Below are 27,644 nucleotides of genomic sequence, written 5' to 3'. Positions count from 1 at the left end.
AGATGAATGGGCAGCGCTTATCTCACTCTGGCTTTGGGAGACGGAGCCGTTTAGGTGTGATAAAGGCTTTATGTGGTGTTAACTGTTAGTTGAATGCCACCTCATTGCTCCACCCTCAACCCCAGCAATGTCCACACTCCACTGGCAGTCAGCAGGCACGAGGTACAACAGTCAAATACAGCAGGAAGATGGCGTGCGACATCACAGGATGCTTAAAGTTAGTCAAGTGAGTGGTGTTCTGCTTTGTGAGGAATAAACAGGGACAAGCTGTCTGGACAAATATTCAGTTCATTAAAGCGCTCTGAGTGACTCCATTTAATGACAACACTACACATTCGAAAGGGGAGGTAAGGACACCCTGAATCCTCATCAAGAAGGTTACTGTGCATAAATAGTCAAGCTGAAAATCCAACTTAGACAAAGCTTAATGTGAATTATACACAGTGCATGACTCTACACTGCGCTGTAAAACACTCATTGTGAAGGGGGAGGTTTGCGTGATTTAGAGAAGCCACTAGACTTGTTTGGAATAGGAGTTAAAGAAATGGGGTGATGGGTTCACGTCCCCAACTTGTTCATATCATTTGTGTTTCACCCAGCCAAGTATATTTAAATAATTAGTTTGTTGTTGTAGGAAATTAGCTGATACGCTTTATTGGGGGGGAAACAGCATGCAGCTAGCACTCCTCTAAAGCTCAAGAGTTAACCTTCAGGAGTTTTTTTTTTTTTTTTTTTAGCAGATTAAAGAAATTAAATACAACACGTTAAAAGAGCACTCATCACTGTAACGGTTTAGCGTTGCAATCCTACAACAATGGGCAGTTTAGATCAATAAAGAATCCAAATTTGATGCAGCAGAACCAGACAAACCTTCTTTTGTATTCCATGCCTTCTTCTTTTTTGTTAAAACCTGACACTCGACCACAATTTGGGTGACCTATGCTAATAGTAGTTCATGTAAACTCAAACCACAAGCCTGAATTAGAGAAAAGGAGCATGCTACAGAGGTCTGGCAAACTCACTTTTTTCTGACTTTACACCCCCAGATTTTGTTGACTAATAATATTCAGCCTCAAATAACACTGAGTCATCTGAGGGCAATTTAACAGTCTTCGTGCAGCTCCCCGTGCAGTCACAAAAGGTTTATACAAATGTTTTCTAATGTGTAGTTTCAGTCCGCAACACCTTTAAACAAATTAGGGATGGCTCAGGATTTTCAAATTATCATTAAATCAAATAGTTTATTGTCTTGTCTTAAAAAATACTATGAACAAAGAATTGAGAGCAAATCCACACATCAACAATCAATGGCTACCTTTGTCACCAGATGAAATAAGTTTGGTTAGACGTGCAGAGCAAACAACAGCGCTGATCTCAAAGACTGTAGTTCAACACATACTTTCCATTAGCTTTGTTCAAGGCAAGTTTGATGGCATTTGTTGAGCCCGAGTTTACGACATGAGTCAGTCTCACTCTATGCACTTTCAAATAATAGTCGAACAGTTCAGAGTGAAATATATATATATTTTTTGCAAAGTCTCATTCCTAATACAGATTTGCAGGTGTAAAATCAGTGGCTTTCCCCTTTAATTTGTTAACTAACGCTGCGGGTGGATTTTGTTGCCTTCAGTATTTTCGGAATGACTGAAACAAAAAGTCTTTGAAACACCACAAAGGGCTTCCTAAATTGGAATACAGAAGATAGCAAAGAAAAGTTAACAACCAGGCGAGTGGTTTTGGACGCAATACAATCTTCCCAAACACAATCCGACCGCCAGCTACAAATAATCAATAGTACTGAAAGTTGGTAAAATCGAGAGTGAAAGAAAAATGCAGACAGGCTGAAATACTATAGGTACAACCACACACACACAAATAACTTTACAATACACCTTTATGATACACATTATACAGAATACCATGTGTAGCCTAAAGGCTGAGATTTCAAATGGTGTTGTATTACACAAGAGCTGCTCACTGCTTGCATTTGCCACATTAGTGGCACCTTCAGATTTTAGAACAGCCCTCTGTGTCTGTATACTGCTGGTAAATCTGAGTGAACATAAGTCCAAGGTCAGATCACCTTTAGTATGCACAGTCGTACCAAGGATGCACATGGAGGTACGTCCTTTCTGAAGCATACAGTAGGTGTGGGTCAAACGGTTGTAGCCTGTCAGGTTGTCCTCTGTATGCCGCGCTGCCCTGCGTGTACTAGCAATGATGCACACACATGCGTAAAATCAAATGAGGCATCGGATGATGCATGAGTGGAGACTCCACGGTAAGCGCAAATTGGCCTCCCCTCAACCTCTCACATGTGGCTTGCAAATGGAAGTACCCTAACATCCCTAACATCTGTTCATGTCAACCATCCGTGAGCTGAAACAGCATTGAACGTGCATAAAATGGGATAAATTGACACACAAAGCACCAGGCTGATGTAAGCTGTTTTCTGATCTGTTTTATATAATAGGTAGTCCTGTCAGCCGGAGCTGTTTGAGAAGGTAATGCCCCCCTGCCAGTGGGACGCTTTTATGGGTATGTTTAAATGAAACGGTCAAAGCGGTTTGTGAAAACTTTCGCAGAATGAAGGTGTTTGAGGAAAATGCTTGTCTTGGGATTTTAAATCACCTTGTTTCCACTTTGACTGTTAAAGCTACATGCACTACTTGAGCTGTCAAGCGGCTCTCCTCCGCTCGTCAACATCTGTGGATGACAAGCAGCTTAGCAAGCCAGAAACAGAGTGCTGAGTTTTTGACTAAACTTGCTCATCTGCCGTCTACCGTCACTGTGCGGAGAAAATGAACCTCTGGAGGCTCTATGTCGTATTCACACGCAACCAGCAATATGTAGATACAGTGATCCGTTGTCTTTGTCCACTGGTGTCAGAGAAGAATAAGAACTCCTCTTTAAAACATTGCAAAGTATGATGTCTTGCGTTCCCTTTCGCTAACTGTCTTTAGTTTAAGTTTCCAAAAAGCTAAAAGCAGATCCTGAAACACGCTTGATTTTTGAGGCCGATACCAATATTAAGAAGTCAAAAAAAAAATCCACTATCGATATACACTGACAAAATGTGGTTATCAAACACTTGTGACAAATATGTATTGGAGGAAGGATCATTTTGAGTTTTTCACTGGACATTGTTAACCAAAATTATATCAGTGTTTTAACACTGAACTTTACTGGGCATGTATAATTAGGCTATAAATAACTATGAATTAAAAAAAAACACAATAAGATACATTTCTAAATTATATTTCCAAAGTTTGTATATCGGCTTATACCAAATGTCATAAAGTCGACACAGATGTGATAGGCCCACAAAATTGGACAGCCAATAAATCGGTTGGGTTGTAGTGATTTTTTTTTTCTTTTTTCAAATAAATGTTGTAAAACTGATGAAGGAAACACAGCCAGTCACACCTTTACCATGATATTTTGGTTTTGGGTAATGAATAGCAGTTACTTATGATTTTATGGGTACCAACAGTGAAGTGCCTAAAGGTCTGTAGCTCATAGTACTTCGATGCTTATCGTTACCAAGTAGGAAAGTTTTCTTATTGGATGAGACAAAACAGAACTGTGTCTATCTCAGCAGACATTGAGCAGTCAGAGCGTCAGAAGTCCCTGGTCAAACATCACTTAGCTAATGCTAAGCTAACCTAATTTGTTGCTTCAATCTGGAAATGTGCTCAGTAACTTTCTTGCAGAGTGTTAGATGAGAAAACAGACAACACTCGCATGTCTTTATTGTAAATATAAAAGCACCATCAGCAGCTGGTTAGCTTAGCATAAATATTGGAAACAGCTAGTCTGGTTCTGGTTGAAGGGAACATGTTGTTTTTAAACTCTTGTGATTGTAAAACAAATAAGATATAAAACATAAATTAGACAGCCAGAGACATTTGGTACTTTCTAAATCCAGGCTAGCTGTTTCCCCATTTCCAGTCCTTTTGCTAAGCTAAATTAGCCTTTCTGCTGATGGTGGCTCAATATTAACTGTACAACATGGAAGTGGGCTCGAACTTCTCATCTAACGCTGATCATCATAAAAGCAAAGCTCTTTTAAAGGAGTAGCCACAAGTCGTACTCTTAGTTTAAGGAGGGTGCAAGGAGGATGCTGGGAAAAAGGGGAGTAAGTATTTACAAAATGAATTGTTGTGAAGTAGCACAGCACAGATTGCTAATGTGCATTTTATGTGTAATGTAAAAGAGTTTAATCGATTTTTGGCCATGTCCATTCAGCATAACGGAGATTTAAGCCACTGTTCCATGGACAGCGTGGCAAGAGAACAGCTGCTGTAAGACTGGCCCTGTTTTTTCTATGACAGCGGACTTCTCCTTTTAGCAGGTATAAAGAGGACGATTTGGGCTGTTTTGATTAAAAGAGATGATTAGAGGCCTTAACGTTCTCTTACACCTTTAATGGAGCAGGAAAGATGAATAAGTCGTCTTGTTGATAAAGTGAGAGGGAAGCAGATTAGACTTGTCAGGCTGCATATGTAGGCTCAGCCAAAGGGCCCCGTCCTCTTTTCACACTCGACATATACACTATCCAGAATCCACCTCAGTGCCTCTGTGTGCAGCCTGTCAGGATGCACCGCGTGATTCAGGAATAGGAGGTGAAGAAAGAAAAGGCTGCCACTCTTGGAAAGTGTAGCATATCAGAATTCATCTCCTCAAAAGCCACCACTTGAGAAGTCAGTTGGTCCGCTTTGTAATCTGTAAAAGCCCGTGTGATGCACGGATGAGACTGAGGCAACAGGGCGTAGGCGAAAGATTTGAATCCAGCGCCGAACATGTTAGTCCATTTTAAAATATAGTCCTGACAGACCAGTTTAAGCCAGTTCTTGTCAGCACTGATCACGTGTGATTCGTCTACTTTGAAAACCCAAGTCAAATTAAAACAATTCTGTGCAGTCCTCATTCAATTTTAGATCACAAGTTCTGGATTTATTCAGTAAAAATAACATCAATAACTGCCCAACTAATTTACAAAAGGCTCCTTTAATTAGATAAAACATTTTGCCTCCAAATATGTGACGTATCTCATAATGAAGACTGAAGCCCCTGCAGACAGGGGAGGGCTGCAGAGGGTATAATAGGCAGCGATTCTGCAGACTTTGTGTCAATCGAGCTTTAAACCATATTAGGATTATTGCAACAGGATCACTGTTGAACCTTTTATGATATATTCATGTCGTCATATAGTTCTTCGAGCTGAGGAGATTACGTACATAACGTAACATATTTCATTTACGTACGTAATGACATAAATAACATGACTTGTTTTAACCCAAACCGCAATCTCTTCCTAAACCTAACCACATGGTTCTTGGTGGCTAAACTTAAGGGACATTACTTTTCACACCTATGCGAGGCAATACGTGACGCTGACACGGCATCCTCTAGTGGACTGACAGGTGTGATACCAGGTTGCATAAAAACATACTCAATAAATGTCATGTGAATTCCTTTGCTTAAAAGTTTTATATCCTTTCTTAAAATATACACACTCTCCTTGACAGTCTGTCCCGATTTCTCGCTAAAGTTCTCTGTGACAAATCAGTTCTGGAGAGCAATACCCCAATAAAGGTTAATCCGAGTGAGAAATAGTTTAGGTTAAGAATTTTTGTCACAGTGTTAATTTTTAAAGCGACCCCATAATTTCAGAGGACTGCTGCATTGTTAGCGCTGATGAAGCCTTTGAGCTTCATCCTCCAATTTATTCTATTTACCATAAGCTCTCCAGACTCCAAGAGCAGCTCAATCAGATACCGTGGCCCCTCCATCTGCCGCCACGTTCCCATCCTCATCACACTGCAGCCAGAAAAATGTGGGAATATCCGCAAGGAAATGTCACGTTACACTTATTATAACTGCAATTAACCCAAGAAATGACTGCACACACCTCATTCTGAAGGGATGAAGGCCTTCTGGACAAATCCTGGCCGAGCATCTGAGGCCAAAGGTCAAAACAAATTAAAATGTCACTGCTTTTCTCCGCTAAACTGCTGCATTGACTCTGCGCAATAATTAACACCATGAAAACTCAAGTTAAAAAAAAAAAGTTCACAAATCAAGTAGAAAACAATTAAAGGGGCCTTAATGAAGCACAAGCGGGGGTTATTAAAGCTGCCCTCGGGATCATAAAGCAGCAGGCAGTAGGGGCAGATAGGAGGTGTTAGACAAAAGGCCCTCTGTCACCGCTGGACCAGAAAATCAATATGTTGCTGTTGGTAACCATTGGTTTTTTTCCCGCTTAACACCTGTGGATCCCGCGGAAACCCCTTTATCTTACACCTCTGCAAACCAACACACTAACAGGGTGCGATATCTCGACAGCACGTGGCCGAAAAAAACCCTCAAGAACATGGTCTAGTTGAGCATGGCTGCCTCCGAGGGGCTGTTATGTTTTATTTATCTGCTTTCTTAGTGTGTTTGGGAATCGTAAGCGGGTAAGCGTGTCATAATGAAGCCGAGTAGTGAGCACAATCTGGTGACACACTAATTAGCGATGATCTAGGTGAAATGCTAGCTGTGTTAGCGTGTGTATAGGTGTCAGTGGGCGATACACACAGTTTGAGGGAGCAGTTTGACAGCTGCTTCGCCTCAAGCTTAAAGCTAATTTAAGAAGAGAATGACCCACTACTGTAAATTAAAGAGAGAAGGTGGCTCAGCCATGACTGCCCACATAAAAAAAACCAATAATAATTAAATAAAATAATAATAATAATAATAACAACAGTGATTTTTTTTTTTCAAGCTAGAAAACATAAGAGGAAACATGGCTGCAAAGTTGGAAACAATAGATAAAAAGGTGTCTGGAGGTCGGCAGTTTAAACGGAGATTAACAGGATAACACTGAATTAACTAGCTTATGTTCTTTGGGCAGGAACATTCAACACGCCTAGCAAATCTGCAATCAGCTTTATTCTTCATTCTAGACTAAAGGAGAGTCAAAAGAGTCTGAGAATCTACGACTGACAGGAAACTCAAACTGAAAAGAGATGACACCAATGCTGAGCCCCTGACCAATAGCATGCAAGTTTACAGTACTTCGTGTAGCCAGTCTGACTCATCGGATTTGGATTGTTGGTATAAACCTGCCATCGGCTTCCAAGCGACATTCTCGTCCTTTTCTGCTATCTGTGTATGTTATCAATTTTTAAATTCCCATTGCAACAGGAAACAACAACAATAACCTCGGCCCTGGCAACCGACACGCTGAAAATTTCTAGTTTTAACGAAGATTTGGATCATGCAATGAGGCCTTTTGAGGGGATTTAGCCATTTTTATGCCAGGGCTCGCCTCCCTGTGTGCAAATGTTCCACCAAAATAAGATCTCCCCATGACACCATTTTGCAAGATCGTCGCAAGTTGGGTTTAGCACCACCCAAGATTGTGACTGATTTAAAGAAATACAAAATAAACCTGAATCCATCCCGCCCCCCCGATACCAGAATGATACACTGGTGCAGCCAGACTGTTCTCCAACGATGGCACAGTCCAGTGGAGCTTGGCTGGCTATGAGAGACTCGTATGTAGGAGATACACCAGTGTGTTGGCTGACAAATACCCATTTTAGTTTTTCCCAAAGTATCCTGTTTGCCCAACGACTCCCAAGCAACATGCTGTCGATGCGTGTCTCATGTTCTTGATGTGGGTGTGTTATGAACATTTTGTTGGCAACATGCAAGTGTGATTAATGCATGACCGTCTGTGACAGCAACATCCAACTGACGAGAAAAGCCTTCTTCCCGCATGTGGAGAACGTCTGGACAGGATGGGCAGTAAGTTGGTGAATAAATCACCATCAAAGCCAGAAGGATTGACTACAAAACAAATGACTGATAGTACTGATGCCATCAGAAAAGTACCCCAAAGATACTGTTGAGCATGACTATATGTTAGTAGGTACCATAAGGATCTGTATGAACAATAAAGGAATATCGTAGACAATTTGAAATATATTAGCTGTTAGTTTTAGATTTAGTTTGTCCGCTGCTACTTCAAACTTACAAACTATAAGAGTCTCTTACCGTCAAACTACAGACTATCAAAGTAGATTTATGTTTTAGCATTCATCATTATCTCATAATGATAAAATAAACTATCATAATCATTATGGCCATAGATGCTGTTGTTCATCACAAATTACATGGTGTTGCTGTAAGTCCTGGGAAATATTAATATTAAGATGTTGTGATGTTTTCTGTGTTTAAGGGTGTTACTTTATCGTCATCAACTTTTATGAATACATATACAAATATGTTCAACATCTGTATTCATTTTTAAAAGCCTTAGTCTCTGCATTGGTTACTTCCACTGAAATCTGTGTTTTGATTTACAGCCACGAGGGTAACAGATTTTTTTTATATAATTTCTTAAATTTTTTTTAATATGTCTAAGCTTCATCCAACACCTTCATCTTGTTGCCACAATTATTACAGGATATTTCTAAAGCTACCTTGGCACATGCACCCTTTGTTACATATTGTAAGTTCAACCTTCATTCCACAAACTGAAATAGGTTTCCGATCACAGGAAGGAAGAAAACAAAACACGTGAGTCTCGTGAGGTCTTCCCAGCCGTTGTCAGGGCGGACGGAAAGAGCAAAGTCTGAGGTCAAAACGACGGCGAAGAAGAGGACAACTTAAAAAAAAAAAAAAAAGACAGGGAGAAGGGAGCAACAGAAAGGGAAAAATACTGCTCATCCAGTAATCTGCTTCCTTAAAGCTCTACTATAATGATAGTTTGTGAAGAGACAATAACAAGAAAGAAAAGAAACAAGAAATAAAACACTAGTATTAATACTGATAATTTGAGATATGAGTACAGCAAGTTACTTTAACAGATGGTGCAATAAAAACAAAAAAGGGCCTCCACGCAAAAATATCCATCAGTGGTGTTATTAAATATCGTCGTTTCTAAAGGGGTTACATCTGAATATATTAATTTTGGTAATAAGCTTATGTATGAAATATAACTTTCATTTGGTTACGTTGCATCTTTTCTGTCTACATCTCGATCAATTCTACTCATTTGCTCATATACGCTCAAATTTGGAGCCTTGATTTTGATTGGTTTGAATTTGCGCCACCTCTCGTCTGCCAATTAAATCACAATGCTTCACTCAAAGCAACCATGCCAAGGCAGATGGCCATGTTTTCAGACAAGGACACCTTTCACTGCTGGAAATTCAAGAATATTTTCATTCTGGAATCAGAAAAGCGTTCCCACATTACTGTCGTGTTAATGTGTTTTAAATGTTGCTTTGTCTGCGGGGACAATGTTGTCAAACCTGAGGAAACATCTGTACAGTCAGTCACATAAAATAAAGTGCCTCCTGATGTTGTTTACTGTATGTTAGAAAAGTTATCAAAAAGAAATCCCAGTGTAATACATGCCATTACTTTGATGAAGTAATTACAATAGAACGTTAATTATTACATTTTTAAACAGTTAACTAGTAATCTGTAAGCGATTACATTTCAAAAGTAACCATCCCAGCTCTACTCCTACTGCAGGCCATGACTGAAGAAAACAGAAATATAAGGATGGCACTTTCACAGCTCTCTTCATATCTGCTGGTTTCAGGGGAATTTTAATGTCAGTCGGGTCTTCGGACTGAAGATGGAAGGTGAAGCCCTTAAAAATCGTCTCGGTTGCCTCTTCTCTAAATGTCTCTATCTGAGGATCTATGTCCTGCTGCATTGTTCCACAAATGTGGTTTTACATCTGAAACAGTGATACGCACTCTGTGGATGTGAACACCCTCAAATGTCCCTGTAACGCTGAAAGTCAGCACTTTAAACTCACAGTGGCTGCTTCGTTTCACATTCCATGTGCTGGGCTACATTCAAAGCACGTCACCGTCCTCAATACTTTCTGACGGCGCTGTTCATATTTTCAAACAGCCATTCTGCCATAAAGTTTGCCTAGCAGCTCGTTACAAACCGATCCAATTTCAGTGGTGTCAAAGGAGAAGTAGCACGGCTGTTTACTGCGGTTTTATAAGTCGAAAAGGAAAAGATCTGCTTCTAGGAGGCAACAAGTACAGTATGTAATCACAGGTTTTTTTCAAATATTTTCAAAATTTACTGCAGAGCTTTATTAACATGCGAGTAAACTTAATAATGCCCTCCTTTGTCAAGTCGGCTTTATTATTAAGATTTGCCCTAACTTTGAAAGACTGCTAGATGAAATCATTTGTAAAAACTCTGAAACTAACCAGGTTCTAAAAAATAATATCAAACAACAATAAAGTTATAATGCTTTTTGGATGCAAAATACAAAAGCAAAATCTTTCCAGTCAGTGATGTGTTTCATTATTAGAATATTTTCAGTCAACCAATCATCAGTATTGACAGACTTACACAGCAGTACATGCATGTCTGAATTATACAATTTAGAATTTATTAAAGAGACAGCTCATGGGGAATCCGTTTAGCAATAAAAAAATTAAACTGACATTAATATCGCTGTATATTTATTAAAATATTAATCAAGATGTCATACCAAAACACACCAACCTGGTTTAGACGCTCAGCTCTTATGTTTTTCTTACATGTGTTCTTTGTGTCAAAAAGGATGAAGATGGGTTTGACACGAATCTCTGATGCAGCATTTATTCACAAGGATGACCAAAAAAAAGGGAGTAATAGTAGTAGTAAAAGCTCTCATTTTTGGATTGACTGCTTTTAGATAACATTTGAGGCCTCAGTCAACTGAGCTCCATCTGCTCTGTAAGCAGAACTCAAAGAAACAACAACAAAAAGTCAAACTAAATGACCTGACATTTCACAGTAATGCCTTGAGCCCAATTCTCGTCTATGTAAACTGCCCCCGGTCTAATCAAACATACCCCTGCTGGGCGAAATCACTTTAATTTGAACTCGGCGTAATTGAACTATTACTGCAATCTCGTGTTGTCACAGTAACAAGCATGCCCTTGCTTTGTTCCCAACATATAATCAAAACAAAGTCGAGCGGGTTATGTTCTGAACATAACATTTCAAATGGGATTGTTTAGGATTTCCTTTTCCTTTCGTGTCTACTTACAGTGTGTTTTTGAAATGGGTTACAATTTTGCATCCAGTTAACCTGTTTCAAACCTGCTCCCGAGTGGAAAGTGCAATGCCTTTTCAAAGACACGTCAGGTCCACCTGCTTCTTTCTTACACAAGATCATGTGAGTTCTAAGAAAAACTAGGCAGGCGAAAGCACACATGGTTGACGATGTACAGCACATTTACACATTCATTTTCATTGAAACAGAAGTGTGCAGTCAGTAGAGGAGTGAGCGTGTGTGTATGCGTGTGTGTGGGAGGAAGGAGGGATGGGGGGGGGGGGCAGCTGCAGTATGGATACTACACCAGTGAGGCCAGATAAGAACCAACACATGGGCTTCTGTTAGGACTACGGCAGCTATCACCTTGGTACCTACGATCGTCAGCCTATTCAAACATGAGCATTTATCAATAAAGCCTTTCAGTCTACGCTGAATAATGATGTGTCATTTACATCAGAGATGTTGCTCGTTGCATTGTGTAGAGAAATAGACAAGAAAGATTAACATCTTCAGGGGAAGATTGCATGTTTTTTTATAATACTTCATATGAATATTGAATGCGCGTCTGGTTTATGTAACCCTAACCCTAACCCTTTGTATCAATCGAATGTTATCACGAGAAGACACTTTGTAGGACGATGAATTAAACAGAAGGAGCACATCCACATTATCCATTTCAGGGTTGGTCCCATCATAGAGCCACAGGGACTTTGCATGTTATGTTTTATAGGAATAACTCCCATATACATTTTTTTCATACGTAGACAGATAGTTTAAAGATGAAAATATGTCCACTGTGTCTTCTTGCAGAGAACCGAGAGTCTGGCGCAAGTGTATATAATAATATTAATAATAATCTTTATTTATGAAGCAATTTTCTTAACTTATTTCACAAAGTGCCTAACATAAAAACAAGCCATAAAAAACAAATATATATATATATATATATATATATAGTGTGTGTCACAATCCCCTTTGGCTAGTTTAATGGCAGATAATCTGAGGACTTAGTCTCCTAATTAATCAGAGGTGTGTTTTCTGGCAAATATTAAATAAACCAATCAAGGTTTCATCTCAAATATCTTTTACGAGGTGCAATCAAAAAGTTCTGAGACTTTTCCTGTGCTTTTGTTAGCAACAGTACACGGATTTGTGATTTCTCCATGGACTGGAAACTTGAGCGGAGAGTGCACATCAAAGTTTGAGTCAAATTTGGGAAGTCTGCAACAGAAACCCTTGAAGTGTTTAAGAAAGCCGATGTCAATGAAGCAATGTGCCAGACGAGTCACTGTCCAAGACGGAAGGAGACGTGTCGGGCAACCAGGGGGGTTTTCTTTGACATTCACAGTGTTGTGCAACGTAACTTTCCCCCCTCATGGTCAGACTGTCAACACCAAGTTCTACTGTGAACTTCTGAGGCGTTTGAGGAAAAACATTGACTTAAGACCACATTTCTGGTTGTCAATCGCTTTTTTGCTTCCTCAAGAGAGCAATGCACCAACGACATGCATGACCAACCCTCGTTTTAAGACCAACATGCCTATGATTGCTCAGATTGGCGCAAGTACATTTGCTATTTAAATGAAGATGACGCTAGACATTTGTATTGTGCCGCTTTGCACTGTGTAAGGTCGAGCCTTTAATTTCTAAAAATACGACTGGAATTATTGAGGTATTTGGTCAGGAATAGTCAGAGTTTTGTCCTATTTTAGAGAAATTTGAATTCTTTTTAGTTCAAATATCTGTTAGAATTGCTAGGGGGAAGCGGGACATTAAATGTGATTAATTCTAGCCTTTGGGCTGCTGATGCTTCAAATAATATTTTATATAATCACACCAACACGTTACAGTCATGTTTTGTGACTTGGTGATCGCCTTTCTTTAAGTACATGGTATCCATTTGGGTTGCATGTTTCTGTTTGTTTAGTTTGTGTCCCTCACCGCTGCTGAAACTCAGTTCCCTAACTGCTGTGGTAATGCAGTGTAGTCCAGCTGTGTTCTAAGTATCCAAACAAATTAATAATTTAAATATTTTCAAAAAGGCTGGGATAACATGCATAGTGTTCTTTTATTTCCTCTTTGGCAACACACCACCCTTTTTCTCTGAAAATAAACCAGAGGAGCTCTATATGTGTAAATGCAGTTACTCCTGCAGCATCGACAGGGGATCCCAAGAATAACAAATTCACTTTTTTGTGTTGTTTTTTTTTCTTTCCATTGTTTATCTATAAAAGCAAAAACGGCCTTGTTCCACTGAATACCACAAACAGCAGCTCAGACAACAGCAGTCCCTGACATTTTCATCCTCTTCAGAAAAACCTAGAAAAGTTGAGATATTTACAACACAATGCAACTGCTTCAAAGATCAGGAACGAGATGTGCACTGATCTGATCCAATGAACTGATATGGGAACTGATACTGACCTTGTTAAGTATCTTGTTGTAATCTGACAATTGTGGTTTTGGATACTCTGAGCAGGTATCGCCATTATAATCACCTAGTTTGCATACTGGGCTATCACATTGACATTGATTGTATTGGATGATTGACATTTATGCAGGAGTCCAAAGCTTTCTTCCAGTCACACACCTAAATAAAAAGGGAAATCGCATTTGTCTTTTTCATTAATTTCAACTGCAATCCTTTCCAAACCTTAGCGAAGTTATTTAGGCACATAACCCAAAATGTAACCCGATGAAAGAGAAAATGTTAAAGAATCACTATAATTTCCAAACCTTAAAGTTCTTGTAATCCTTATAGTATTTTCTTGAAGATTTAAATTTTCATAAATGTATGTTAAGTCACTATCTACCACCGAACAAGGCAACACAACTGTGATTGAGCCAGTGGCCCTGATCACTCTTGTATTTTTGCAGTATTACCAACTGAACTAAGCTGGATGTCTGCGGTGACATTCCCCAAAACAAATCACAAGCTGTGCACCATCAGTGACACGTTTTCTATCACCCAGCAGTGGTTGTGACGGTAGAAATGGGATGTAACAACATGATCGCCCTTTAACATTTTTGCCCCCCCAAGATCTTTATTTACAACAAATAATTCTGCCATACAAACACTTAAAAAAAAAAAACCTTCATGTAAGCCAGAGGAGTCTACAATCCATTTGGTGCAAGTTCAAATAAAATGTAGTTCCTTTGAAATGTTAAAAGTCTTTGTAGTGTTTTTGTTCTTCACATATTCAATTAAGTGAGTTCAACAGCAAACCGATTGAAGCCGGGGCTTAGAGGCTCGCTCTTCAACTGCCAGCTGACTGACGTCACACAGGCGACACTGTTTGGATCTCTGGGAAGTGAAGTCCAAAAAAAATGTAAATCGTGGTAAATGTAGCTAACAAGTTCACAAGTGTGATTTAATTCGACAGGTCCCAGAATTTCTGACGGCAGCTAATGACTCCCCGAGCAGCTATGTTGTCAGAAATCCAACAGGAGACTAAATGGTTGTACGTGTTAACAGAACAGCTAAACAGACTCACGTTGTTTTAATAAAAAAAAAAAAAGACAATAAGATGCCTCTTAACATCAAGCACGATCACGATCTGGTTTCATGCTGCACGAGGCACGAGGAGGTTTTCACACAACAGCAGGAGGTTACCTTGCTCAGGTGTTAGAAATGTGCAGCCTGTGGTCACCAGCTCTTTATCTAACAGCTTACTGTAGCTACTTCTGCTTGTCCTTTTACTCCTTTGCACAAATTTTAAATAATCTGTGAAAAAATATGCCAAAAATGACCTTCATGTTGTTTTGTTGATGCCTTTTTGATGAAAAATAGCTATCAGTGCTAAATTCTGTGAAAAATAGGATGCGTTTCATGTGGCTTTGTTATAATAAGTCTACTGATTTCAATGCTTTTAACTTAATCCAGCTCTGATTTGGTGTAAATCTTTCTCTATCTCCTTACATAGCATATAGACAGATATTAAAAGTGAGACTGTTATATAACACTTTGTCAGTGAAGGTAATTCAGGGTTTTGCAGCACTGTCCAATCTTGATCTTCCTGTCTGGTAGCAGGGTTGAGAAGTCAGTATCAGTAACGAAAGAGAGCATGTGGTGCATCCTCATACAAAATGTCCTTTCCTTTTGATGTTCAGGACAGCATTATCATATGTTTTACATCTATATTTCAAGAAGACCTGCAGCCGGGGGAATCTTAAGTACTGTTTGAGATGCAACACGCACTGTAGATCAAGTGTTATTACACTCTGGCATAAATCAATGGCTACACGGGGCAAATCAATATTATAATTTGTCAAAAGCCATAATAAAGGCCATTTTAATTTCATTTATTATAGTTGGTGACATTGCACAGATGAGATAAGGAGGGAGCTGTTATTGTTATTTGGTAATGTAGATGCACACCATATTGGCATATTTGCAAACAGAGGTTCAATCCCAAATGGAAACCTAAGAAGATCATATGCTGTATGTGCAGGAGAGCAGGTGCACAATGTTTGACGATAGACAATCATAATAATGGGTAATACCATCATCTACAAGTCATGCAGCTGGTTTTATAGCGGCTATAGCAGTGTGCCTTCTATGTCTGGCCAGGACGGTTCAGCAACATAGAAAATAAACCTGTTTCAGTGTCTTCCATTCAAAGCATCTTTCATTTAAGTGAATGCATACAGTTTATTTTGCCATGCTCATGTTATTGAAGCTGCCGCAACACAAAGCTGCAGCTGGAATTTTAACGTGGCCTTAAGAGGACTTTGAGTGCAAAGTGTACCTTGACAGATGGGCTGGCTGCACTGATGATGTGTAAGTTAGCTCTAAGTAGAGCGCTGAGACTTGCTGTTCGTGATGTATTCTGCTGGAATGATTTGTATGCCGGAAACTGTTTAGAGGTTTCCTGCTGTACTCCAAAGGTACTGCTCTGTGGCCGGCTGAATAAAAGATTGGGACAGTGGGGTTTCAGTGCTAAACTGGCTTTTAAAAAGGATAAATCGTTTTAAAATACATGTCATTAGCGAGACAAAGACTTTGTTGTTGACTAAATTTGGATTACAAATGAATGTTTATACGGTATATTTTGCTCCTTAATTACTGTAAATCATTGTTACATTGTGGATTTCACAACAAATCCAACATGCTGTATGAAAGACTTCAATAAAAAGTAGACAGAAATATTTTATAATGGTCAATCTAAGCTGATGTTTGGAACTTCAAAGCCAAGTTTGACATCGTTCAGCCTTATGAAGCCTGACATCTGAAGATATAATAAGTCCAAACTGCAATTCTCAAGGAAGGATTGTTGGAAAATTATCAGAATATTAATTGCTGCCCCTTTTTCATGAACTCCTGTTCTAATGGAGCGATATGAAGCTTCATGTTGGCTCAGGTAGCACTCTGGGTTCCTGCATGCCATCGGCTGATCAGTATCTGACTCGTACAATCACCTATCAGATTCTAAAAAAGGTAATTAGGTGGTTTTAGTAATCTGACAAGCTCACACATTGACTCCTGTGATCATTCTGTTACTCTCTTCTGTTACGGCAGAGGGGTGTATCTGGACATCTATTTTTGATAAATCATCCTCTTTCCTTTGATGTAAGTGTCTGACTGAACTGCAAGACATTTTGCAAGAGCACTGTTCAGTGTAGAGGTCTTAGTAGTGGCAGTCCGCAATGTAACCGTCAGTTGTGTTTATATGAACTGGCTTAGCTGTCTTTTTTCTAAAAATGACTTCCAAACAAGAGGGCGTGATGTCCAACAATTTCAAATGATTTGCCAAGATATACACACTGGGCATTAAATTACAAGTATACAGCAGATGCAATAATATTACTGCAATGTAAGGGGTGTAATCGTTGGTTTCACTGGCAAGGAAAAATAGATTCTGCATTATTTTTCACACCGAGCTCAACTCTGGTTAACTTTGACGTGCAGATTTGAGCCAGTGACAATCAGCAAACTGCCCTGTTCAGTGCTGACCATCGATCCAGAGAGTGTAAAATAGAAGGAGCTGTCGTAGGTCATCTGTTTTACACAATTCAGTTTAATGTAACCATCTTATTCAAAGTATAAACTGCTCCACTAGGGAAAAGTGATTTGCAGGCAGAAGCTGATGGTACAAATATGGGTTGTGAATAAATTATGAGAACTTATTGTACCATTAACAACCAAGCTAATTGGCTCGCGAACTGAAAATAACAGATAGCAACTTTGGAGGGATTTTTTTTCTTCCTACGTGAACTCTACTGAATAACATATACAATTCTGGTCCAACAAAAATAAAAAATAAAAACTCAGAAAACTGTTGTGACTGTAGAATATGAGCCCAGAAATTAGTAGAAACCTTGCCCAGCTACAGTAATTCATCAGCGAGACCTGTGAGTGCGAGTAGTCAGCGCAGATGGATTTCCCTGTGGATTGTCTGGTGTCATTAGACCTTTAGCATGAGTGGAGTATAGCATCATTGCTCATTTCTGTCACAACAAGTTCCTGCAAATGTTTCAAAATAAAAGCCTTGATCAGAAATAAAGGGTGTCTGTCTGCTGAAAGAGGGGGCTTTTAATTTGAAACGGATAAAAGGAAGTGTTGAGTTTGGATTATTGCACAAGGCAGTAACTTTAACAGGGCAAATGGTAGCGGATCAAAACGAGGCTTTGAGTTGACATTGTAAATCAATGACAACTTCGACCATTCCATTTGTTTTAATTGGTTCTCTTGCATGACATACACTTTAGTACCCCCCAACAAATACAGATGAATTTCAATCGGATCAAGCAAACTGTGAACATTTTATTTCCTCAACTGGAGAAAGAGAATCGTTGTGGTGCGCTCTGGCAGCACTACACCTATGGAATCAACCTTTTACGAACCTGGTTTTATGTCCCTAATTATATCTTCAACACTGAGTGACAGTTTCTGCACTAGTGGCACAGATAAGGTGGGAGGTATGGTTATTTACATTTCCTTTAGCACTATATATACCAATTTTCTTTATCGCAGTTCTTCACTGTATTCCAATCCAATAAAACGATCAGCTAACTTCATCGGGTAACTATCATATTCCCATCTAAAAATGTATAAACTCACATTTATATCAGATTAAATGGGCTGCCACCCTAACATATCATGTAGGCTACATGTCAGATTCCTATGTGTCCCATTCATGTCAATACTCCCCACACATACAGATAAAGAGCACCAGCTGCCTATTAAGTTTTGTACATTGATACACTACCACTATGTGAGAGAAATCAAACCCATTTTTTTTTCCAAATACATGCAATGTTTGAATGCCAGCTCGAGCTTCTGCATCACTGCCCAGAAAAATATCAGAGAATTAAATGTTGCAGCTGCTTAATGGATCATTTCTAATGAACTGAAGGGGGGAACTTTGTGATTCAGGAAAGGTCACGTGTCCCGTTTTAATGGGCTTGTGCCTCTGCCGCTAATAGAAGACCCATTAAATGACCAGATATCTTAACGGGGGTTTTTGGTGTGATATTCTTCCCAGACTGTACAAGACAGGCTGGCACTTACCCTGGCTTATCTTAGGGATGACTGTTATGTGATATTGTTCAAAGGAGGTTACACAAGATGGTTACCATGGCATTTGCACAGGCGTTTTTGCAGCTTTACTTTGCTCACGGATAATGGGTCAGGTCAAGCTATTCCACTGCTTTTCTCCTCCGTGGTCGTGACGTGACTGAGAGCTGGGTCATTTTAACCTCCCTTCTCTCTGACTTGACATCTTCACGCAGAAATCTAAATCTTGGAGCCTTAATTATGGTGGCTACACCATTAGGCCAGCACACAGTTTGTTTTATGTAAAGATGCTGGGGCTTGGTGAGAAACTAGGCTGGTCATATGGTTAGAGAATGCATAGTAACAGCTGCCACGCCTCCGAGCCGCTCAAATATAAGGCAATGCCGGATAGATTTTCATGCTCTTTTGTAATAATGATAATTGCACAAATACTTAAATAACAACATAGTAATGCTCCAAAATGTCCCATGTGCAGCCTTCTATACATCTAGTCAGTGGGATTAAGCATCATAAAGCAGAGACAATACAGCTAACTTCCCATCCCAAAGTCCAACACAAATCACAGATTTTTGAAGAATGTTCTGGATAAATCTCTCTGAGGGCTCAGTACAGTCCCACACTATGAAATAGTTAAGTCCTCTTTTGTGGACTTTCTAGACTCTCGATACATACATTCTGTAAGTGAAAAAAAATCCTGCACTCTCCTGTGTTGTGACTTAAAAAAGAAGACAAACAAACAAACAAAACAGGAATGACAGGGGAAACCCCATAAGTTACCAAGAAAAGATGAATAAACAAAACAATAAATGAAATAATGGTCCGTTGTCTCTGTCCTGTGTCGTCTGCTACCCAGTACCACTCAACCCATCAGTCTACTAGAGAATACAGTGTAAGTGTCACGTTTTGCCTTGTCTAGGCGTGAAAAGTAAGAGGTTTAACCACCAAAACCATGTTGTTAGGTTTAGGAAAAAAAAAAAAAAACTTGGTCAGGGTTAGGCACAAAGACTACTTGATTAGTGTTAGTAAAAGTTCATGTTTTGGTTTAAAATAAGTCATTTTACATGTGCTATACATGTACTATATGTTGTGTAAGTAACTTACAAGAAATCCATGGACTTGAAACCCTGGTTTCCTAGGTGATAGTCTTTGGTTTAATCAATCTAACCACCCCCAACCGGCCTCCCCACTTGGACTCTATCACTCTTTGTAATCCGTCACCTGACCTTTGTCTTCTTCCTCGACCCTGATCATACGTGCGTGTCATTTTCATGCTTAGGTGAATTAAAACATGACACTGACTCTGTATCCTCTGGTGGACTGATGGGTGTATTACATAATTTGGCGTGATATTGCGCTGTCATGTGCGCTTATGTGGGAATTGTTGAATTGTTGGGTTTGTCTGTATAATGTTGTAAAGTTCTGCTGTAAGGACTTTGATGTGTTAAGAAATACTGAGATCAGAAATAACCCGTGCTGCGATTTAGCTCTATATAAATAAATAAAATTGAATTGAATGTGAATTCAGTGCCATCCCACAATTTATATATTTTGTGCACTGTATATTCCTGCATTTCCTGCTAAAATTACATCAATTAAATGTTGTTGGGTTCAATGCTCCAGTCAAAGAGCGCACACTGAGATTGGGTCTGTATAATACTATATGACATATAGCCTTCATTATGAAAGTTTCTAACAATCATGGACTCACATGTGTTCCTTCTAATCATCAAAGATCTCTGGCTTGAAACACCATACAGACTTCACCAGCGATACCTGAAAAGACAATGTTGGGTAATAAAGAGAAAGTCTCTTCCACCTCTTCTCTAAGAATCAGCCCGGATCTGCTGTTCTGCCATTCAAATCATACGGCAGAAGCACTTTGAATGCAACTAGATTAAATGAGAATATATAATTACATGAGAATACAGAATATCTTTGCACTTTTCAAAGTGTGAATGCATCAATGCTGAGACCACTCATTTATCAGCACTTTTTTTTTTCCACAGTCGCCTGCTGTGATGGAAGCATAATGATACTGTTGAAAATGTAATGCTTTTAGTATACAGTTTTCTGTAAATTTATGAGTTTTTAACTTATGCTTGGAAGACAAGATAAGACTCTCTTGCAGCAGCAAAATTCTTAATGACAGAGACACTACATACAGTATCTACGCTTTTAAAATGGAAGGCAGCAACAAACTGTGACCCGACCACACACTGCACCGCCCAGTCATGTCGCTCTTTTCAGGTTAAACAGATGGTTACACATTTTTCTACCTCATAACTAACTGTGAATACATAATGTTCACAAAAAAATTTAAAAGACTTATCATGTGTTTCACATCTGGATGATTAAAGACATGGAAACACACATACGAAAATAATAATTTTTGAGAGGAGCATTAGTAATGGGTGGGAATAAAGATATCCAGCTGAAATAAAACACGTCCGCGCATTTGGAAGAAAATAAAATAGAATTGCAGCTGGCTTTCATAAAAATTTTTATCATGCACATTTTTTGTGACGGTAAAGAAACAAATGCCACTCTTAGTCTACCATCACATATTACCTCAATGTTATAATTGACACCATATGGTGTTAGAAGTTTGTTCCTAGCAGCATATGAGCATACAACAACAGCAGCCTGTATGGTCAGGGAGCTGACATGAAAGGGCCAACTGCACCAACTGCCAGGTTCAACATACTGCTCTTGTTTCAAACTACACAGCGTGCACTTTAACTCACGACCATACGCCGAGCCTTTGTTATATTAGTAACTAGTCAAATATCAAAGTCTGTATGGGTAGAATGGTTTCCTTTGTTTTCCTTGCTTGGACCCTTAAGATCCATCCAAAATTAAATTAACCAAAAACAATACACACAATGCAATACAATGGTAAAAAAAAATAATCTGACTATTCATTTCAAATGCTGGCCTCTGACAATAGAAATAAGCAGTGATATGTGACAAAGGTTGCTCCTTCTTTAAACCAACTTTACACTCCAACAACAGGACATCAACCGTGCCCTGTAGGAAAGCTTTGGCTTTATGAGAGCAGGACAGAATAGCACATCGGACACTTCACCTTACTCACCCACTTATCAGCCAAACATACTTCGTTAAACATTAAGACTTAACACGTTTTGTTCTGGATTGTAAGTCTCCACCTCCAGTTGTCATACAATCCATTAAGCAGCCATTCTTTTCCTTTTCTCTTCATTTCGCCTCACTTATCTTCTATTTTCTCTCTGGAAAACTAACTGACACTGCGCTGAACACCATATTAGCTTTATTGGCCCTTTAGTGTCGTTTATTGGACACAGTGCTTCGGGAATGGCTGCAATCACAGAATGTTCTTCTTCGTGATTAAAAAAAAACAGCTGGAAAACCAGTGTTAAAAGTCAAAGAGCGTGTATTACCTGCTGACAGTAGGTGTCTCATGTCAAAGCGCTATGCTTGCCACCATATCTGCCAGGCCCTCTGGCTGCTAAATTACTGAAGACAAAATGGATCAATTCCAGAAATAAATACTGAAATATTATCTGAAAGGAGTAAAGGTTTTAAAAGTTTACGAGACATTTAAATGTTGGGTTCAAGAAGCACTTCTGCAAAATGTGATGTCCAGTCATGCTTTAAACACCATGTCCTTTTCTCTGTTGTATAATGAAACAATTTGGATTAAAAAAAAAAATGCACTGAATCAGGCAAACGTGTGGCATATACGAAGCCCGTGCAACTCCTCCAAGTCTTCGGCCTTGCATTTGAGTAAGTGGCCAAAATGCCAGTAGCCATGGCTGACGTGATGCCGACCTCAGAAAGCAATCACAGCTATTTCAACAGTACACCGACAAGAGTAATACAAAATCCTGCAAAAGTCTACAAAACCACTTTATTGGTTTTCTGATGGATTTTAAATGTCACTTCTGTGTAGCTACACGGATCATATCTGCGAGGGAGAGCGAGAAAAAAAACATTCATTCCCCTAAAAATTAAAATATACCATTTCTCATCCATGACCTGTCAGAACAGAGGTCCTGTTGTCTGCCATTAACTGAGCACAGCCCAACCACCGCTGAATATTAATGGAGCCTTCCTTGGATCATCAGAGTGTGTGCATTTAATTCACAATCCTATCTGCATCTTCTAGGGCACAGGCTTTGTGTGGCTGTGTGTGCGTGTGTGTGTGTGTGTGTGTGTGTGTGTGTGTGTGTGTGTGTGTGTGTGTGTGTGTGTGTGTGTGTGTTTGTGCATGCTGTGTGTGTGTGTCTCAGAGCTGTTGTTTGTTCATTAGAGAGGACATCTTCTGAGTTCAGGGCCTGTCACACACTCTGCTTGAGATTAGGTATATGGCAGCACAGAAGCTTGTGTGTCTAATTAAGATGTAATCAATATGTGTAGCAATACAAATACAAAAAACAAACAAAAAAAGGCATTATGAAAATAATCTATACCTTGACATGAAAAGGGGAAAATGGGAGCCCAGTTGAGAAGAGCAGCCCGGTCTGATTGACGGTCTACATGATGAGCTGGTTCCAATTAAATCACACTAATATCTTCCTGTTGGCAGCGGCACGGTTGACACGACTGAATACTGATGTTGGATACACAAAGTAGAGCGATCATGTTAAGATGTGATAGCTTATCAACAGGCAAGGCCAATCGAAGGCTCCCGCTGAAAGGAAGAAAATATGTGCTATAGCAACAAAGTGGAACGAGGATTTTACATTGCAATCCCATTCCCCAATTGTGACAGTGCGTCAAGATGGGTAACGTGCGCAATGTGCGAAGTCATCAAAGCGTACATATTGCGCACACATCAAGCCCATGATGGACAGAAAATCTCGAGTCACGTTCAGGAGGTGGTGGGGAACATATGGCTTACCTAAAAGACGCGATGCAAGCACCGGAATTAAGATGATGACGATGATGATGATGATGGCCCGTCCATCTAAAACACGATTCTTCTTTTCTATCCTCTGTCGGCGTGTCGATGATCTTTTAACTAGGCCATGTCTTCCCGGATCGCAATTATTTCTCAGGAGGGCAACGCGTCGCAGGCTCTCGCACATCAGTACACCTTCTCGGTGTCCGTCTTTCTCCGGCTTTTCCAAAAAAAGCACACCTCATACTGCCCCCTCCTCCTCTCATCCCTCTCTGACAACACCCTGCTCTGTTCCTTATCCACAGATATTTGACTTTTCTGAGGTTGAGATGCAGCGGCGGGTGCAATTCAAACAGGGGAGAGAAAAAAAAAAAGACAGTAAAATAAATGCGTAACGCTGTAGCGTCAAGACTCTGCGCGTTGCTTCAAAAGTCAACGCAGGGATCTGTCCTCTTTTTCCCGTTCGTCCATGCCGATGATAATCCACGGTATCTGCCCCGCTGCACCGCCAGGGGCTATAAAACACGGGGGTGTTGGACTTAAAAAATGTGAAATAGCGCTCTAAAGACACCCCACGAAATCAGGTGTCCAATCTCTTCTTTACGCGCTTGCGTGGTGCTCTCTCTTGGTTTCACTTGGTCTCTGATGCTCTGAACAGAAAATAGAGGCTCAGCCTGAGAAACAGCGCGGGGATCTTCCGTTTAGCCTTCATGGTGTTAGAACAGCACCAGAAATGCTTTTGAATATTAGGATGATGCAGTGATATTATTTTGTAGCGCGATGTCTGCACTGACGAGGATCCCACGGCTTGTGGCTTCAACAGCCCCCTCTCTCTCTCTCTCCCTCTCTCTCTCTCCCTCTCTCTCTCAGTGCGGTCTCATGGACTCTCGCTTATAGGGCACCACTTGCAATATTTCAATCTCACAGCTAGTTGTCATGACGAGGAGGCGCGACGCATAATTCAGTGAGCAGGCGCTCGTTCTGCACAGATCGTCATGTGAAAAACAAAATGTGCATTTGAAACACAGGGTTTGCTTTGGTTGTGATTTAGGTGAGGGTCTGCAGGCTGACGTCACACCTGTGTTTTTATTTGTATTTATTCACTTTTTTTTGGCGCCAGGCATCGGGGCATTATGAAATATAATGGTATAATGCTTCCAACATCTCTTTATAACAAAAACAATAATGATAATAATAATATTAATAGACCTAATAATAATAATAATATGCCCACACTTCCTGGAGGGAAGGTCTCTGTGCTGGTTTTACAAAAGTGACCATGGAGGCAGTATATTGAATTGGTACGTTCACTTCAACCTGCATTGATTTGACCACTCGGAGGCAGCAAAAACAAGCTGTAAACACAACATAATTGACACAAGTATCAGCCATGTTGCAAGCAATTGTTTGATTCCTCTAAGTCCAATAATTACACTCTATATTAAGCTCTGTTTTGTTCTCCACCAACTCCTGAGGGAAATTTCGGGCCCTGTAGCTGCTTAATAATTTCTCTGTTTGTCATTTTCTTTTGGACAGGTAAGCATGCATGTAGGGGGAGGTTTAGAGATGTTTTGGAAGAGCAGCTGCCAGCTGCATCTGAAAACAATGCTGATGAGGGCAGCGAGAGTGAAACTAAACACTAAAGCTGTGAGATTTGAAACCAAAACAACAAGCTGAAAGATGTTAACGCGCTGTAGAGCTGAGGGAGTTAAGGGGAAATGATTTGTAGATTCATTACTATTAGTGACCCTTTTCACACAAACAGCATGTGGTGTGCCCACAGACTGTGAGCTGTGGAGAGTTTCTGTCTGTATAGGGCTCTGTCTGATAGCCTTTTGTTGAAACATGGAACCATTTAAACGTTAAAAAAATTGACCTCCCGTACAGTTTTCATCAACAGGGAAATTATCTAGAGACCAAAACTGCTTTACTTCCAGCTTTTAAACATGTTTAAAAAAAAAAAAAAAAAAAGCTATAAAATTGGATATTTTAACATGGAGGTCTATGCGATTGACTTACAAATGAAGCCAGCCCCGAGTAGCCATTCAAGGAACTACAGTTTTTAGCACTTCCGCTTTGGCTTCATTTTTTTGCCCTGGAGGTTTCAGCCTGGGGTCCTTTCACAGGATGACTGATTTGTAAGAGCTCAGACATACAGATAGAGCTCAGAGCCAATGAATGAGCCTTTATGTTGAATGAAGCCAGTTGAGGTAATTGTGCCATCTGATGAAGTTGGCCCCCGGGACACCTCCCCCAAGGTTTTTTTTAGGCAACCGGAAGGAGATCAGGGGAAGACTTAGGGATGGAATATTTCATTTGGCCTGGGAATTCTGCAGAATGCCACAGGAAAAGAAATATATGCAGAGGAAATGGACATCTGGGCAGCTTACTAAATACAGATATGCCTCAGGAAATGGATGGATGGATGGATGGATGGATGGATGGATGGATGGATGGATGGCTTCACACTAGAGTCTGCTTTGATTTTTAGTCATTAGTTTGATTGGATGTACTAAGCACTGCAGAAGTTGCGCTACACTGTTACCTTGTAATTATTTTTTTTTTTAAAGTCGCCAACAAATGTTACAAATGTAAAGCTCCTTCAAAAGGACATGTGACCTCTCTCAAATGAATCTCACCTGATTTTAATAACACACTTTTTTTTTTTGATGAAACTTTAAATAATTAAGTGTGAATAAATACTGTGTCACACTACCAGAGCACAAAAACAATTTTAACTTTTTGAAATCAATTTAAACAATTCAAAATAATTGAGAAACGATTTAATTTAACTATGAAGGTCTGATCCATAATTTATCTGTAAAAAATAAAAAAAGAAGAGAAATATGCACAACTGATTCAGCTTGCAGACACATGAATTGAAAAATGAAGTGTTTTAACTTGTAAGAGAGCCTTAAATCAGTTTTTGCATTAGTTTCAAGCTATGTTCAGAAAGTCTAACTATTTGCCCCGTCTCTGTGGAGGAGCTTAAACTGTCCATGTACTTCTTAAATACACCCTTTATTTTGGATTTAATTACATAATTGGATCCATATTGTGAAAGTATGAGATCTGAAACAGTCTAATTATCTATTTTACATTGCTTCTGTTAAGTCAACCCTGTTACTCAATTCTGGAACTTGCATGTGTTTTGAATGATTATGTCATATTCACTAAAGGGGATTAAAAAAAGGAGTCCAATTATCTGTCATTCCAGAGAAATTAAATTGATGAAAATTAGGATTTCAGCATGAAAAAAACAATCATACTACAGAACATTCTTTAAAATAAATAAATACATAAAAAAGCAGTTTGAGGAGGAAGAGAATTTGTTGCACATCAAGACAAGACAAGCTGTCCGAGTGTGATGATGTGTCATCTTTCTGACTAGATGTCATAGCTGAAGAATTTAGAAAAAAAACAACTTGGTAGGCTAGGCTAACCAAGTCTGGCTTCTTTTTCAGACCAAGTACTGTACTGTACTTCCTTTCAACACAAATGTTGCCATATCAAGTGACTTCGCACCTCCTTCTCAGAGTCACAACCCAGTTTCTGGTGGGATATTCCCAGTTTAACAGGCAATCTGGAGGATTCTCCCACTCTGGGGTTGGAACTTTCCCACTTCCCAGTTGCTTGTGAATGCACCATTAGGCTATAAGTGTTGCTTTGACAGAAAAAAAAAAAAGGAAAAAAAAGGAGCTATAGACCACAACCTATGGTCAGTACAGATTGTAACCTTTTCTTGACACATCTGCAGACGGCAGATCTCAGGTGTCATGTCAGAACGAGAGGGGAGATGCTGTAGGTGCTGAGGTCCCTGCGGGGCTCTGACCACTTCTCATAGGTCAGGGAGGAGATTAAAAAGAGTCAACAGCTGCAGGATTTGCTCACTGAATAGTATTGACAGCAACAACAAAGCAGCATCTGACCAGACTGCTGCTGGAGTTTTAATGTCAGAAACGGTCTGTGAGTGGGAGTGAGTGTTTTTTTGTTTTGTTTTTCTCCGGGTTGCGTCACAAGATCTACATTTTCATGAGAGAATAGAGAAACCTTTCACTGCTAAATTAATCTGTTGGCTGGCTTGGCTTGCATCCAGCTGGAGATATCCTCGCCCTTTGGATGCAGGGTCAGTACTATACAACACTGTAGTGAAATGTGGGAATTCCTAT

At 39.7% G+C, this 27,644-nt stretch overlaps 1 protein-coding gene across 2 annotated transcripts in view; it reads right to left on the bottom strand.

Annotated features, from left to right (window-relative positions):
• nlgn2b (neuroligin 2b) overlaps positions 1-24,299 on the bottom strand; it is a 67,035-nt gene extending 42,736 nt beyond the window's left edge. Inside the window, exon 1 of one of the 2 annotated variants that reach the window (XM_069700600.1) lies at positions 23,476-24,299. The gene's annotated coding sequence lies outside the window, so the exon portion shown is untranslated. The remainder of the gene's footprint in view (positions 1-23,475) is intronic. The other variant, XM_069700599.1, reaches the window with a different exon arrangement.
• Positions 24,300-27,644: the final 3,345 nt, after the last annotated feature.

This window comes from Brachyistius frenatus, unplaced genomic scaffold (assembly GCF_029030835.1).
Source record: "Brachyistius frenatus isolate BFR_SWC_R1_liver_20210118 unplaced genomic scaffold, ASM2903083v1 Contig_34, whole genome shotgun sequence".
Classification (NCBI taxonomy): Eukaryota; Metazoa; Chordata; class Actinopteri; family Embiotocidae; genus Brachyistius; species Brachyistius frenatus.
Note: the sequence above shows the minus strand (reverse complement) of the source record. Positions and strands in the feature narration are given on the sequence as shown.